The sequence below is a fragment of the Vicugna pacos genome, unplaced genomic scaffold, assembly GCF_048564905.1.
Source record: "Vicugna pacos unplaced genomic scaffold, VicPac4 scaffold_19, whole genome shotgun sequence".
In the NCBI taxonomy this organism is placed as follows: Eukaryota; Metazoa; Chordata; class Mammalia; order Artiodactyla; family Camelidae; genus Vicugna; species Vicugna pacos.
Window position 1 is genome coordinate 14,086,880 of NW_027328740.1, and position 17,056 is coordinate 14,103,935.

Consider the following 17,056-nt stretch of genomic DNA (forward strand, 5'->3'; position numbering starts at 1 on the left):
CTTTGGGAGTAACAGACCTCTCTTCGGCCAGTGTCCTATGCTAAGGGCTGGGTGAGTGGATGTTTCCATTGCTCTGTACATGGGAGCGAGTGAGTGCAGGTTGCACTTCTTCTCTGCCAACTGGGCATCGATGAATCAACACTATCCAGATACATTTCACAGAAATGTGATATTTGCTTAGCTCTTTGTTTCTATACAGCCGTGGTGGGAGGGATTGTCCGAAGACAACTATTTTGACATTGTGTTGATATCCCATTTGCAGTCTTTAAGAAGTTTAACAGAACTCATTTACATGTTTTGGGAGTTATGCAAAAATGGAGTTATATTTTGAAACACACTAAATCGACCTAGAAGCCAGACTTGTCAATTTTGGTAACATTTTGTCAGCTCTACGGAAAAGCTAGACAGATAGAATGCAAACTAGCAGTCCAAACTGTTCAAGGGGTCATGTCAGCTCTTTAAGGTTGAAGCCTCCGAAACCAACAGGAACCATGAAATAACTTTTGGAAACATGGAATAACCCCCAACCTTGGATACACTTGTGCATGTGGTACCCTGTATCCGAATGTCACCTACTGGCCAATGTTGGCATTTCAAGGGGTAACATCCCTCTCTAGGAAAATACAAGAGGAAACAAACCAAATATATACATTTAGGTTTGAATCCAAAAGCACCTAGAGGCATTCTAGCTAGGAGAATCCTGCTGCAGTTATGCTAGTCTATTGAGAACCAGGTGTTTTTCTATCAGTGTTGAGAACGCTTAATCATCCGATCCTGTAGTTTAAAGCCATTTAACGCAACCAAGTCTGCACCCCCATGATATAGTGCCCCCGGGGGCTTGACTCAAGTGATAGACGATCCACATAAGCTGTATCTTTAATGTCATTGGCGACTTTTACAGTTCAGTTCACTTTCTGACTTGTACTATTTACCTTCACTGTCTTGAAAAACTGAAGCGTAATACAGATTCATGTTCAGTCAAAGATTCCCCTCACTTACCACACTCCCTTCACCCCAGGGAAGACATAAACACAACATTTGCTGAATCTAGCGGAAGGACATCGTTTCTAGGTGTGAGCTAAGTATTCAATTTTATCTATTTCAGCCGAGACTATTTGACCTTTAAGGTGTTCACTGTTGTTCACAGAGAGTGAAGCTGGAGGAACTCTGATTCTAGGAGGGGCTTGCTCTTCTCGTAATGGCTTCATTGCAGCTCAGGTACTGATCCTTCAAAATGGATGCCTGAGTGGAGGGGAGGCAAGGGCAAGTGCTCACTAGCTAGGCCCAAACCTGGGAAAAGGCTTACCTGGGCTTGTTGAATTTTGGTCTGAATGGCTTGGGAATGCCCCTTGGGACGTGTGGATTCTCACGACCTCTTCCAAGAACAGGAGCGTTTTGATCATCTCTGCCATTTCTTCTCCTTCAGACGTCAGGGACCTTGGACCCGTTATTGGAGAAGAGAATTGAGGAACTTCCTCAAGTCCACGTTGGCACTCCGTATGTTTCTGCCTGTATCAGTGAGTTTCAATATGTCTCATGAATGTCTTTTGAGCCTGGTATCCTCTACAGCTGTCTCCACGCCAGTATTCTCCATTGTAGCAGAACATCTCTCATCCATGTGTTCGCATCTCTCCTCAATCCGTGCAGCCAGCTTATCGGCCAGCTTCTCTTCGTGTCTCCCCTAAAGTCGACTTCACCAGGACTGGGCAAGTCTGAAAGTACCTCGGAGCCTGACCAGTAAGCTGATGACAGGCAGATCTTCCACTGTCTGCCCTTTCAGGTTCTGGAAACTGACCTGTGACCTCAGGTCTTTGGGCAGCAGCAGTATCTCGAACTGACACAGCTTCCCGGACCAAAGACCTAAGCCAAGCTCCACAGAGGGCGGCAGCCCCTCCATCACACTGATCCACCCACAGAACTCTGCCCGGTTACCTAGGATCCAACAGCCACAACAAGCCTCGCGGTAAACACCAACATTCCACCTGGAATCCAACCGCTAACTGCCATCCCCAATGGCTGCTGCATCTTGTCAGTGTTGGGGGAGGGGCTGCATCCGACGAGAGGTTCCTAAGGTAAATGTGATTCTACCCACTAGCGTCCCATGGGCCTTTCTTCTTCCCTCTTTCCTTTTGTTCAGAGCTCTATGCACCGTACCAATGGAGGGAAGTGTGTCCCTTTTCAGTTGATGGTTTCACACGTCTTTAAACTTTCTAACAGTTCACAGTACACAGGGACCCACTAAAGGAGACTTATGTTCCTATAATATCCGTACACCCGGAATACATATGCGTCGCCTGATTTCTGCTGAAACACCCACACTCTCAGGACATGGATCCATTGGATTCATGGGGGCTGAAATTCCAAGAAATGAAACCAACCCCAATGTGCACTTTGCTGTCGGTCTCTTTTGCACTTAGTACACTTTGGCAGAGCTACTTGCCTTTGTTATAGGCTTCTTACATTTCTTCTCTACGTAGCCTAGAATATGGCATTCCTTCATCCTGTTGGAAGACATACAAGTCTACATCACGGACTAGGAATCCATTTGATTCCAAATCGGCATTAGTGTTAGGTCACGATATGCTCTTATGAATCAAAATTTACGAATATGAATGCACGCTTCTGATTTCCGAATACAAGTGTGCTGAGTACATGCAAGCCACGATACTGGGTCGATGCGTTCTGAATGACCCTTGACCTCACCTTGAGTATTTTCTTTTGAATAATCATGGTTCCCTTTGTATATGTCAGCCAACCATACCATTTTGGTGCTTGTTTGTCGGTTTGATTCTTTGTTGGTCTTCTTCTCGCTTGTTTTGCAAACACGTCAGGCCATGCATCTCTCCTTTCGCTTCAAACAGAGTCAAATAAGCTGATTCACTTAAGAGAGTGCTTCCAATCACCTATGATTTCCTGCTTCCCTCTCCCATCTTTAGGGTTTTGATGTCCTCCTTAAGTTCTTCTTCTTTCTTCTCTGCCACACATGCTCTTCTTGCATTTCCAATAATGGTTTCTTCTTTCCATTCCATCTTGCTGCTTTTCTATTCAGGGGAGTTTTCTCAACCTTTCTTTTAGAAAAACTTTTGAACTGCTGAATTCTTTTAAGATTTGCCAGTCTGTAGAATTCTCTAGCTCTGCCATTATTTGAAATGGTGCTCATGTGGCATAGGCTACCCTAGGTGGCAGCATTTGGCCATTCAGGATATGGTCTGTGTCCTGGCACTCCTCCCTGTCCTGCAATATTGCTGCCGAGATATCAGCTGAAACCCCTCTGGAGGTTTCCTTGTGACTATGTTGTTTCCTCCAGGTGCATTTTAAATCACTCGGATATTCGTGAACTTTGTTGATTTGAATCATACAGCTGCTGGTAGGTCTATTGGGATTCCACCTCCTTCGGATGCTGTGTAATTCCTGAATTCGCATAGATGATTCTTTCTTGGCTTTCAGCAAGTTTCAGTCTGATTTTTCTACAGATAAATTTTCAGACACTTTTTGTTTCTTTATCTCTTGCTTTTCCATCTGGGACTCATGATTTCTATTCTTTCATGCCCTGTCTTAACCCAGGGTTCAACTGCAATGTTTTCATTTGTTTGCACTTGCTTTCCTATGTCTGCTTCTGACCGAGGTTTTTCTCTTCCCCTGTCTTCACAGTCATTCACGCGTCCCTCTGCATTATCTAGTCTGCTAAGGACTGAATTTTAGCCCTGATATTATCACAACCATTGAGTTTCCTGATATTTTTGGCTCGTGTTGAGACTTTTTCTTCCCCTTTTCTGGTATTCTGCCTTTTGTGATTCTGAGACACTGGTGTTCTTCAGTGTTTTCCTGACCTTCATTTTCAACACTTGTTCTGGATAGCGTTTTGCAGACTAGTTGTTTGAAAGCTTATCTTTTGCGCCTTCAATATCTTTGGAACTGAAAATGGTACTTCCTGTTTCTTTTACTGTTCTTCTTCATCTCTACTGGTCAGGTAATATCAGGTATCTAATGTAGACTTCTAGGGCTTTGTTAATTGAAAATTTTAGACTCTTGTCTCTACGCAATTCCATGGGATTTCTGTGAGGACAATTTCTCCTAGGCATTGATGCCATAACCTGTACCTGTGTGTGTTGTTTGGTATATCTCCAATTGCTGGTGTTGCATTAGTTGTGATGAACAACCCATACTACTTCGATTAGCATAACTTCATTTTGATTATACTTATCTCACACTTCTGAAAGTGCACAGGACACTTCCTCTTGTGGAAATGAAGCTTCTAAAAGTTCTCAGCTCTGCATTCTTCTCTATGTCATTTTGGAGTGTTTCCAAAACAGCAAACTGAGAGTGCTCTTCTGCTTTTTATTGCCACGGGAATGTCCCAAAGAAATCAGTTCTTTCCAGAGCTTCTCTGTCTACAGAAACACCAGTGGAAGCATATCTATGGATGTCACATATCAGGGCCTGCTGGAATGATCCCACAGACCTTCCTTGTTGTCCTAGGTGCCGTACCGTGCCGGTGCCATCCAAAATGTAGCATCCGCTTTTGGGAGATAGTGCTGAAGGGAATGCTTCCTCTTCTCGCGCTGTGGACTTGGACCACTCTTCCTTGTCCTCTCATCCTTGTGGCACGGGTGCACGAAGGCAACCACAGAGTTGTTGCGCATCCTGTGACTCAAACCAAACCATAATCCCAGCCCAGGTTATGAATGTAGCATATCCTAAGGCTTTTCATTCTGATTTCAAATTCCAGGCCCCCTGGATCCCTCAGACCAGATGCACGATATCTCTGATTCAGCCCCACACGTGCTCTATTGGCAAAATTCCCAATTGGTCCCTGGTCCTGCAGATGTACTGGGTGTGGCCATGGGACATATCGGTAATCGCAACCGCGCGACCAGTGTGGTTGGTTTATTATTGGTACACAGTTCGGTTTGCTCTCTTGATTCGACCCACCACATCCCACAACGCACTCCAGATCCCTGAGACTCAGCGTGTGCCATCATCCGTAGCTCTATGCCTCACTGACCATTGCCTCTGCTACCTCAAATTTGGCAGCTTGGATCTTGGTCTCAGAATTAACTGTGGGGATATTTTGCGCTGGTTTCTTTGAGTTCTCTCAGCCAAGCATCTGCTGTGCACTCTTGTAAATCTCAGCACATCACCTTCAAACCCATGTCTCCTGTCCGCTTGAGAGTGTGCGTCCAAGTTAAACAGAGTTTCACCCTTGTTGCTCCATCACCAGGGGTCCGAACCTGCACTGGTTTCCATTCCCTGCTTTGCATTCTCCTGCTTCCAGGTGTCCTGAGGCCTCATCCTGTCTTTGGGAGTAACAGACCTCTCTTCGGCCAGTGTCCTATGCTAAGGGCTGGGTGAGTGGATGTTTCCATTGCTCTGTACATGGGAGCGAGTGAGTGCAGGTTGCACTTCTTCTCTGCCAACTGGGCATCGATGAATCAACACTATCCAGATACATTTCACAGAAATGTGATATTTGCTTAGCTCTTTGTTTCTATACAGCCGTGGTGGGAGGGATTGTCCGAAGACAACTATTTTGACATTGTGTTGATATCCCATTTGCAGTCTTTAAGAAGTTTAACAGAACTCATTTACATGTTTTGGGAGTTATGCAAAAATGGAGTTATATTTTGAAACACACTAAATCGACCTAGAAGCCAGACTTGTCAATTTTGGTAACATTTTGTCAGCTCTACGGAAAAGCTAGACAGATAGAATGCAAACTAGCAGTCCAAACTGTTCAAGGGGTCATGTCAGCTCTTTAAGGTTGAAGCCTCCGAAACCAACAGGAACCATGAAATAACTTTTGGAAACATGGAATAACCCCCAACCTTGGATACACTTGTGCATGTGGTACCCTGTATCCGAATGTCACCTACTGGCCAATGTTGGCATTTCAAGGGGTAACATCCCTCTCTAGGAAAATACAAGAGGAAACAAACCAAATATATACATTTAGGTTTGAATCCAAAAGCACCTAGAGGCATTCTAGCTAGGAGAATCCTGCTGCAGTTATGCTAGTCTATTGAGAACCAGGTGTTTTTCTATCAGTGTTGAGAACGCTTAATCATCCGATCCTGTAGTTTAAAGCCATTTAACGCAACCAAGTCTGCACCCCCATGATATAGTGCCCCCGGGGGCTTGACTCAAGTGATAGACGATCCACATAAGCTGTATCTTTAATGTCATTGGCGACTTTTACAGTTCAGTTCACTTTCTGACTTGTACTATTTACCTTCACTGTCTTGAAAAACTGAAGCGTAATACAGATTCATGTTCAGTCAAAGATTCCCCTCACTTACCACACTCCCTTCACCCCAGGGAAGACATAAACACAACATTTGCTGAATCTAGCGGAAGGACATCGTTTCTAGGTGTGAGCTAAGTATTCAATTTTATCTATTTCAGCCGAGACTATTTGACCTTTAAGGTGTTCACTGTTGTTCACAGAGAGTGAAGCTGGAGGAACTCTGATTCTAGGAGGGGCTTGCTCTTCTCGTAATGGCTTCATTGCAGCTCAGGTACTGATCCTTCAAAATGGATGCCTGAGTGGAGGGGAGGCAAGGGCAAGTGCTCACTAGCTAGGCCCAAACCTGGGAAAAGGCTTACCTGGGCTTGTTGAATTTTGGTCTGAATGGCTTGGGAATGCCCCTTGGGACGTGTGGATTCTCACGACCTCTTCCAAGAACAGGAGCGTTTTGATCATCTCTGCCATTTCTTCTCCTTCAGACGTCAGGGACCTTGGACCCGTTATTGGAGAAGAGAATTGAGGAACTTCCTCAAGTCCACGTTGGCACTCCGTATGTTTCTGCCTGTATCAGTGAGTTTCAATATGTCTCATGAATGTCTTTTGAGCCTGGTATCCTCTACAGCTGTCTCCACGCCAGTATTCTCCATTGTAGCAGAACATCTCTCATCCATGTGTTCGCATCTCTCCTCAATCCGTGCAGCCAGCTTATCGGCCAGCTTCTCTTTGTGTCTCCCCTAAAGTCGACTTCACCAGGACTGGGCAAGTCTGAAAGTACCTCGGAGCCTGACCAGTAAGCTGATGACAGGCAGATCTTCCACTGTCTGCCCTTTCAGGTTCTGGAAACTGACCTGTGACCTCAGGTCTTTGGGCAGCAGCAGTATCTCGAACTGACACAGCTTCCCGGACCAAAGACCTAAGCCAAGCTCCACAGAGGGCGGCAGCCCCTCCATCACACTGATCCACCCACAGAACTCTGCCCGGTTACCTAGGATCCAACAGCCACAACAAGCCTCGCGGTAAACACCAACATTCCACCTGGAATCCAACCGCTAACTGCCATCCCCAATGGCTGCTGCATCTTGTCAGTGTTGGGGGAGGGGCTGCATCCGACGAGAGGTTCCTAAGGTAAATGTGATTCTACCCACTAGCGTCCCATGGGCCTTTCTTCTTCCCTCTTTCCTTTTGTTCAGAGCTCTATGCACCGTACCAATGGAGGGAAGTGTGTCCCTTTTCAGTTGATGGTTTCACACGTCTTTAAACTTTCTAACAGTTCACAGTACACAGGGACCCACTAAAGGAGACTTATGTTCCTATAATATCCGTACACCCGGAATACATATGCGTCGCCTGATTTCTGCTGAAACACCCACACTCTCAGGACATGGATCCATTGGATTCATGGGGGCTGAAATTCCAAGAAATGAAACCAACCCCAATGTGCACTTTGCTGTCGGTCTCTTTTGCACTTAGTACACTTTGGCAGAGCTACTTGCCTTTGTTATAGGCTTCTTACATTTCTTCTCTACGTAGCCTAGAATATGGCATTCCTTCATCCTGTTGGAAGACATACAAGTCTACATCACGGACTAGGAATCCATTTGATTCCAAATCGGCATTAGTGTTAGGTCACGATATGCTCTTATGAATCAAAATTTACGAATATGAATGCACGCTTCTGATTTCCGAATACAAGTGTGCTGAGTACATGCAAGCCACGATACTGGGTCGATGCGTTCTGAATGACCCTTGACCTCACCTTGAGTATTTTCTTTTGAATAATCATGGTTCCCTTTGTATATGTCAGCCAACCATACCATTTTGGTGCTTGTTTGTCGGTTTGATTCTTTGTTGGTCTTCTTCTCGCTTGTTTTGCAAACACGTCAGGCCATGCATCTCTCCTTTCGCTTCAAACAGAGTCAAATAAGCTGATTCACTTAAGAGAGTGCTTCCAATCACCTATGATTTCCTGCTTCCCTCTCCCATCTTTAGGGTTTTGATGTCCTCCTTAAGTTCTTCTTCTTTCTTCTCTGCCACACATGCTCTTCTTGCATTTCCAATAATGGTTTCTTCTTTCCATTCCATCTTGCTGCTTTTCTATTCAGGGGAGTTTTCTCAACCTTTCTTTTAGAAAAACTTTTGAACTGCTGAATTCTTTTAAGATTTGCCAGTCTGTAGAATTCTCTAGCTCTGCCATTATTTGAAATGGTGCTCATGTGGCATAGGCTACCCTAGGTGGCAGCATTTGGCCATTCAGGATATGGTCTGTGTCCTGGCACTCCTCCCTGTCCTGCAATATTGCTGCCGAGATATCAGCTGAAACCCCTCTGGAGGTTTCCTTGTGACTATGTTGTTTCCTCCAGGTGCATTTTAAATCACTCGGATATTCGTGAACTTTGTTGATTTGAATCATACAGCTGCTGGTAGGTCTATTGGGATTCCACCTCCTTCGGATGCTGTGTAATTCCTGAATTCGCATAGATGATTCTTTCTTGGCTTTCAGCAAGTTTCAGTCTGATTTTTCTACAGATAAATTTTCAGACACTTTTTGTTTCTTTATCTCTTGCTTTTCCATCTGGGACTCATGATTTCTATTCTTTCATGCCCTGTCTTAACCCAGGGTTCAACTGCAATGTTTTCATTTGTTTGCACTTGCTTTCCTATGTCTGCTTCTGACCGAGGTTTTTCTCTTCCCCTGTCTTCACAGTCATTCACGCGTCCCTCTGCATTATCTAGTCTGCTAAGGACTGAATTTTAGCCCTGATATTATCACAACCATTGAGTTTCCTGATATTTTTGGCTCGTGTTGAGACTTTTTCTTCCCCTTTTCTGGTATTCTGCCTTTTGTGATTCTGAGACACTGGTGTTCTTCAGTGTTTTCCTGACCTTCATTTTCAACACTTGTTCTGGATAGCGTTTTGCAGACTAGTTGTTTGAAAGCTTATCTTTTGCGCCTTCAATATCTTTGGAACTGAAAATGGTACTTCCTGTTTCTTTTACTGTTCTTCTTCATCTCTACTGGTCAGGTAATATCAGGTATCTAATGTAGACTTCTAGGGCTTTGTTAATTGAAAATTTTAGACTCTTGTCTCTACGCAATTCCATGGGATTTCTGTGAGGACAATTTCTCCTAGGCATTGATGCCATAACCTGTACCTGTGTGTGTTGTTTGGTATATCTCCAATTGCTGGTGTTGCATTAGTTGTGATGAACAACCCATACTACTTCGATTAGCATAACTTCATTTTGATTATACTTATCTCACACTTCTGAAAGTGCACAGGACACTTCCTCTTGTGGAAATGAAGCTTCTAAAAGTTCTCAGCTCTGCATTCTTCTCTATGTCATTTTGGAGTGTTTCCAAAACAGCAAACTGAGAGTGCTCTTCTGCTTTTTATTGCCACGGGAATGTCCCAAAGAAATCAGTTCTTTCCAGAGCTTCTCTGTCTACAGAAACACCAGTGGAAGCATATCTATGGATGTCACATATCAGGGCCTGCTGGAATGATCCCACAGACCTTCCTTGTTGTCCTAGGTGCCGTACCGTGCCGGTGCCATCCAAAATGTAGCATCCGCTTTTGGGAGATAGTGCTGAAGGGAATGCTTCCTCTTCTCGCGCTGTGGACTTGGACCACTCTTCCTTGTCCTCTCATCCTTGTGGCACGGGTGCACGAAGGCAACCACAGAGTTGTTGCGCATCCTGTGACTCAAACCAAACCATAATCCCAGCCCAGGTTATGAATGTAGCATATCCTAAGGCTTTTCATTCTGATTTCAAATTCCAGGCCCCCTGGATCCCTCAGACCAGATGCACGATATCTCTGATTCAGCCCCACACGTGCTCTATTGGCAAAATTCCCAATTGGTCCCTGGTCCTGCAGATGTACTGGGTGTGGCCATGGGACATATCGGTAATCGCAACCGCGCGACCAGTGTGGTTGGTTTATTATTGGTACACAGTTCGGTTTGCTCTCTTGATTCGACCCACCACATCCCACAACGCACTCCAGATCCCTGAGACTCAGCGTGTGCCATCATCCGTAGCTCTATGCCTCACTGACCATTGCCTCTGCTACCTCAAATTTGGCAGCTTGGATCTTGGTCTCAGAATTAACTGTGGGGATATTTTGCGCTGGTTTCTTTGAGTTCTCTCAGCCAAGCATCTGCTGGGCACTCTTGTAAATCTCAGCACATCACCTTCAAACCCATGTCTCCTGTCCGCTTGAGAGTGTGCGTCCAAGTTAAACAGAGTTTCACCCTTGTTGCTCCATCACCAGGGGTCCGAACCTGCACTGGTTTCCATTCCCTGCTTTGCATTCTCCTGCTTCCAGGTGTCCTGAGGCCTCATCCTGTCTTTGGGAGTAACAGACCTCTCTTCGGCCAGTGTCCTATGCTAAGGGCTGGGTGAGTGGATGTTTCCATTGCTCTGTACATGGGAGCGAGTGAGTGCAGGTTGCACTTCTTCTCTGCCAACTGGGCATCGATGAATCAACACTATCCAGATACATTTCACAGAAATGTGATATTTGCTTAGCTCTTTGTTTCTATACAGCCGTGGTGGGAGGGATTGTCCGAAGACAACTATTTTGACATTGTGTTGATATCCCATTTGCAGTCTTTAAGAAGTTTAACAGAACTCATTTACATGTTTTGGGAGTTATGCAAAAATGGAGTTATATTTTGAAACACACTAAATCGACCTAGAAGCCAGACTTGTCAATTTTGGTAACATTTTGTCAGCTCTACGGAAAAGCTAGACAGATAGAATGCAAACTAGCAGTCCAAACTGTTCAAGGGGTCATGTCAGCTCTTTAAGGTTGAAGCCTCCGAAACCAACAGGAACCATGAAATAACTTTTGGAAACATGGAATAACCCCCAACCTTGGATAAACTTGTGCATGTGGTACCCTGTATCCGAATGACACCTACTGGCCAATGTTGGCATTTCAAGGGGTAACATCCCTCTCTAGGAAAATACAAGAGGAAACAAACCAAATATATACATTTAGGTTTGAATCCAAAAGCACCTAGAGGCATTCTAGCTAGGAGAATCCTGCTGCAGTTATGCTAGTCTATTGAGAACCAGGTGTTTTTCTATCAGTGTTGAGAACGCTTAATCATCCGATCCTGTAGTTTAAAGCCATTTAACGCAACCAAGTCTGCACCCCCATGATATAGTGCCCCCGGGGGCTTGACTCAAGTGATAGACGATCCACATAAGCTGTATCTTTAATGTCATTGGCGACTTTTACAGTTCAGTTCACTTTCTGACTTGTACTATTTACCTTCACTGTCTTGAAAAACTGAAGCGTAATACAGATTCATGTTCAGTCAAAGATTCCCCTCACTTACCACACTCCCTTCACCCCAGGGAAGACATAAACACAACATTTGCTGAATCTAGTGGAAGGACATCGTTTCTAGGTGTGAGCTAAGTATTCAATTTTATCTATTTCAGCCGAGACTATTTGACCTTTAAGGTGTTCACTGTTGTTCACAGAGAGTGAAGCTGGAGGAACTCTGATTCTAGGAGGGGCTTGCTCTTCTCGTAATGGCTTCATTGCAGCTCAGGTACTGATCCTTCAAAATGGATGCCTGAGTGGAGGGGAGGCAAGGGCAAGTGCTCACTAGCTAGGCCCAAACCTGGGAAAAGGCTTACCTGGGCTTGTTGAATTTTGGTCTGAATGGCTTGGGAATGCCCCTTGGGACGTGTGGATTCTCACGACCTCTTCCAAGAACAGGAGCGTTTTGATCATCTCTGCCATTTCTTCTCCTTCAGACGTCAGGGACCTTGGACCCGTTATTGGAGAAGAGAATTGAGGAACTTCCTCAAGTCCACGTTGGCACTCCGTATGTTTCTGCCTGTATCAGTGAGTTTCAATATGTCTCATGAATGTCTTTTGAGCCTGGTATCCTCTACAGCTGTCTCCACGCCAGTATTCTCCATTGTAGCAGAACATCTCTCATCCATGTGTTCGCATCTCTCCTCAATCCGTGCAGCCAGCTTATCGGCCAGCTTCTCTTCGTGTCTCCCCTAAAGTCGACTTCACCAGGACTGGGCAAGTCTGAAAGTACCTCGGAGCCTGACCAGTAAGCTGATGACAGGCAGATCTTCCACTGTCTGCCCTTTCAGGTTCTGGAAACTGACCTGTGACCTCAGGTCTTTGGGCAGCAGCAGTATCTCGAACTGACACAGCTTCCCGGACCAAAGACCTAAGCCAAGCTCCACAGAGGGCGGCAGCCCCTCCATCACACTGATCCACCCACAGAACTCTGCCCGGTTACCTAGGATCCAACAGCCACAACAAGCCTCGCGGTAAACACCAACATTCCACCTGGAATCCAACCGCTAACTGCCATCCCCAATGGCTGCTGCATCTTGTCAGTGTTGGGGGAGGGGCTGCATCCGACGAGAGGTTCCTAAGGTAAATGTGATTCTACCCACTAGCGTCCCATGGGCCTTTCTTCTTCCCTCTTTCCTTTTGTTCAGAGCTCTATGCACCGTACCAATGGAGGGAAGTGTGTCCCTTTTCAGTTGATGGTTTCACACGTCTTTAAACTTTCTAACAGTTCACAGTACACAGGGACCCACTAAAGGAGACTTATGTTCCTATAATATCCGTACACCCGGAATACATATGCGTCGCCTGATTTCTGCTGAAACACCCACACTCTCAGGACATGGATCCATTGGATTCATGGGGGCTGAAATTCCAAGAAATGAAACCAACCCCAATGTGCACTTTGCTGTCGGTCTCTTTTGCACTTAGTACACTTTGGCAGAGCTACTTGCCTTTGTTATAGGCTTCTTACATTTCTTCTCTACGTAGCCTAGAATATGGCATTCCTTCATCCTGTTGGAAGACATACAAGTCTACATCACGGACTAGGAAACCATTTGATTCCAAATCGGCATTAGTGTTAGGTCACGATATGCTCTTATGAATCAAAATTTACGAATATGAATGCACGCTTCTGATTTCCGAATACAAGTGTGCTGAGTACATGCAAGCCACGATACTGGGTCGATGCGTTCTGAATGACCCTTGACCTCACCTTGAGTATTTTCTTTTGAATAATCATGGTTCCCTTTGTATATGTCAGCCAACCATACCATTTTGGTGCTTGTTTGTTGGTTTGATTCTTTGTTGGTCTTCTTCTCGCTTGTTTTGCAAACACGTCAGGCCATGCATCTCTCCTTTCGCTTCAAACAGAGTCAAATAAGCTGATTCACTTAAGAGAGTGCTTCCAATCACCTATGATTTCCTGCTTCCCTCTCCCATCTTTAGGGTTTTGATGTCCTCCTTAAGTTCTTCTTCTTTCTTCTCTGCCACACATGCTCTTCTTGCATTTCCAATAATGGTTTCTTCTTTCCATTCCATCTTGCTGCTTTTCTATTCAGGGGAGTTTTCTCAACCTTTCTTTTAGAAAAACTTTTGAACTGCTGAATTCTTTTAAGATTTGCCGGTCTGTAGAATTCTCTAGCTCTGCCGTTATTTGAAATGGTGTTCATGTGGCATAGGCTACCCTAGGTGGCAGCATTTGGCCATTCAGGATATGGTCTGTGTCCTGGCACTCCTCCCTGTCCTGCAATATTGCTGCCGAGATATCAGCTGAAACCCCTCTGGAGGTTTCCTTGTGACTATGTTGTTTCCTCCAGGTGCATTTTAAATCACTCGGATATTCGTGAACTTTGTTGATTTGAATCATACAGCTGCTGGTAGGTCTATTGGGATTCCACCTCCTTCGGATGCTGTGTAATTCCTGAATTCGCATAGATGATTCTTTCTTGGCTTTCAGCAAGTTTCAGTCTGATTTTTCTACAGATAAATTTTCAGACACTTTTTGTTTCTTTATCTCTTGCTTTTCCATCTGGGACTCATGATTTCTATTCTTTCATGCCCTGTCTTAACCCAGGGTTCAACTGCAATGTTTTCATTTGTTTGCACTTGCTTTCCTATGTCTGCTTCTGACCGAGGTTTTTCTCTTCCCCTGTCTTCACAGTCATTCACGCGTCCCTCTGCATTATCTAGTCTGCTAAGGACTGAATTTTAGCCCTGATATTATCACAACCATTGAGTTTCCTGATATTTTTGGCTCGTGTTGAGACTTTCTCTTCCCCTTTTCTGGTATTCTGCCTTTTGTGATTCTGAGACACTGGTGTTCTTCAGTGTTTTCCTGACCTTCATTTTCAACACTTGTTCTGGATAGCGTTTTGCAGACTAGTTGTTTGAAAGCTTATCTTTTGCGCCTTCAATATCTTTGGAACTGAAAATGGTACTTCCTGTTTCTTTTACTGTTCTTCTTCATCTCTACTGGTCAGGTAATATCAGGTATCTAATGTAGACTTCTAGGGCTTTGTTAATTGAAAATTTTAGACTCTTGTCTCTACGCAATTCCATGGGATTTCTGTGAGGACAATTTCTCCTAGGCATTGATGCCATAACCTGTACCTGTGTGTGTTGTTTGGTATATCTCCAATTGCTGGTGTTGCATTAGTTGTGATGAACAACCCATACTACTTCGATTAGCATAACTTCATTTTGATTATACTTATCTCACACTTCTGAAAGTGCACAGGACACTTCCTCTTGTGGAAATGAAGCTTCTAAAAGTTCTCAGCTCTGCATTCTTCTCTATGTCATTTTGGAGTGTTTCCAAAACAGCAAACTGAGAGTGCTCTTCTGCTTTATATTGCCACGGGAATGTCCCAAAGAAATCAGTTCTTTCCAGAGCTTCTCTGTCTACAGAAACACCAGTGGAAGCATATCTATGGATGTCACATATCAGGGCCTGCTGGAATGATCCCACAGACCTTCCTTGTTGTCCTAGGTGCCGTACCGTGCCGGTGCCATCCAAAATGTAGCATCCGCTTTTGGGAGATAGTGCTGAAGGGAATGCTTCCTCTTCTCGCGCTGTGGACTTGGACCACTCTTCCTTGTCCTCTCATCCTTGTGGCACGGGTGCACGAAGGCAACCACAGAGTTGTTGCGCATCCTGTGACTCAAACCAAACCATAATCCCAGCCCAGGTTATGAATGTAGCATATCCTAAGGCTTTTCATTCTGATTTCAAATTCAAGGCCCCCTGGATCCCTCAGACCAGATGCACGATATCTCTGATTCAGCCCCACACGTGCTCTATTGGCAAAATTCCCAATTGGTCCCTGGTCCTGCAGATGTACTGGGTGTGGCCATGGGACATATCGGTAATCGCAACCGCGCGACCAGTGTGGTTGGTTTATTATTGGTACACAGTTCGGTTTGCTCTCTTGATTCGACCCACCACATCCCACAACGCACTCCAGATCCCTGAGACTCAGCGTGTGCCATCATCCGTAGCTCTATGCCTCACTGACCATTGCCTCTGCTACCTCAAATTTGGCAGCTTGGATCTTGGTCTCAGAATTAACTGTGGGGATATTTTGCGCTGGTTTCTTTGAGTTCTCTCAGCCAAGCATCTGCTGGGCACTCTTGTAAATCTCAGCACATCACCTTCAAACCCATGTCTCCTGTCCGCTTGAGAGTGTGCGTCCAAGTTAAACAGAGTTTCACCCTTGTTGCTCCATCACCAGGGGTCCGAACCTGCACTGGTTTCCATTCCCTGCTTTGCATTCCCCTGCTTCCAGGTGTCCTGAGGCCTCATCCTGTCTTTGGGAGTAACAGACCTCTCTTCGGCCAGTGTCCTATGCTAAGGGCTGGGTGAGTGGATGTTTCCATTGCTCTGTACATGGGAGCGAGTGAGTGCAGGTTGCACTTCTTCTCTGCCAACTGGGCATCGATGAATCAACACTATCCAGATACATTTCACAGAAATGTGATATTTGCTTAGCTCTTTGTTTCTATACAGCCGTGGTGGGAGGGATTGTCCGAAGACAACTATTTTGACATTGTGTTGATATCCCATTTGCAGTCTTTAAGAAGTTTAACAGAACTCATTTACATGTTTTGGGAGTTATGCAAAAATGGAGTTATATTTTGAAACACACTAAATCGACCAAGAAGCCAGACTTGTCAATTTTGGTAACATTTTGTCAGCTCTACGGAAAAGCTAGACAGATAGAATGCAAACTAGCAGTCCAAACTGTTCAAGGGGTCATGTCAGCTCTTTAAGGTTGAAGCCTCCGAAACCAACAGGAACCATGAAATAACTTTTGGAAACATGGAATAACCCCCAACCTTGGATAAACTTGTGCATGTGGTACCCTGTATCCGAATGACACCTACTGGCCAATGTTGGCATTTCAAGGGGTAACATCCCTCTCTAGGAAAATACAAGAGGAAACAAACCAAATATATACATTTAGGTTTGAATCCAAAAGCACCTAGAGGCATTCTAGCTAGGAGAATCCTGCTGCAGTTATGCTAGTCTATTGAGAACCAGGTGTTTTTCTATCAGTGTTGAGAATGCTTAATCATCCGATCCTGTAGTTTAAAGCCATTTAACGCAACCAAGTCTGCACCCCCATGATATAGTGCCCCCGGGGGCTTGACTCAAGTGATAGACGATCCACATAAGCTGTATCTTTAATGTCATTGGCGACTTTTACAGTTCAGTTCACTTTCTGACTTGTACTATTTACCTTCACTGTCTTGAAAAACTGAAGCCTAATACAGATTCATGTTCAGTCAAAGATTCCCCTCACTTACCACACTCCCTTCACCCCAGGGAAGACATAAACACAACATTTGCTGAATCTAGCGGAAGGACATCTTTTCTAGGTGTGAGCTAAGTATTCAATTTTATCTATTACAGCCGAGACTATTTGACCTTTAAGGTGTTCACTGTTGTTCACAGAGAGTGAAGCTGGAGGAA

The 17,056-nt window shown here is 44.8% G+C and overlaps 1 long non-coding RNA gene across 1 annotated transcript; it reads left to right on the forward strand.

The window, feature by feature from the left end:
* Positions 1–1,890: 1,890 nt before the first annotated feature.
* Positions 1,891–6,805, forward strand: LOC140693033 (uncharacterized). Its single transcript, XR_012068684.1, has 3 exons — positions 1,891–2,072; positions 6,445–6,515; positions 6,724–6,805. It is a non-coding gene; the product is annotated as an uncharacterized lncRNA (long non-coding RNA).
* The last annotated feature ends 10,251 nt before the right edge of the window (positions 6,806–17,056 follow it).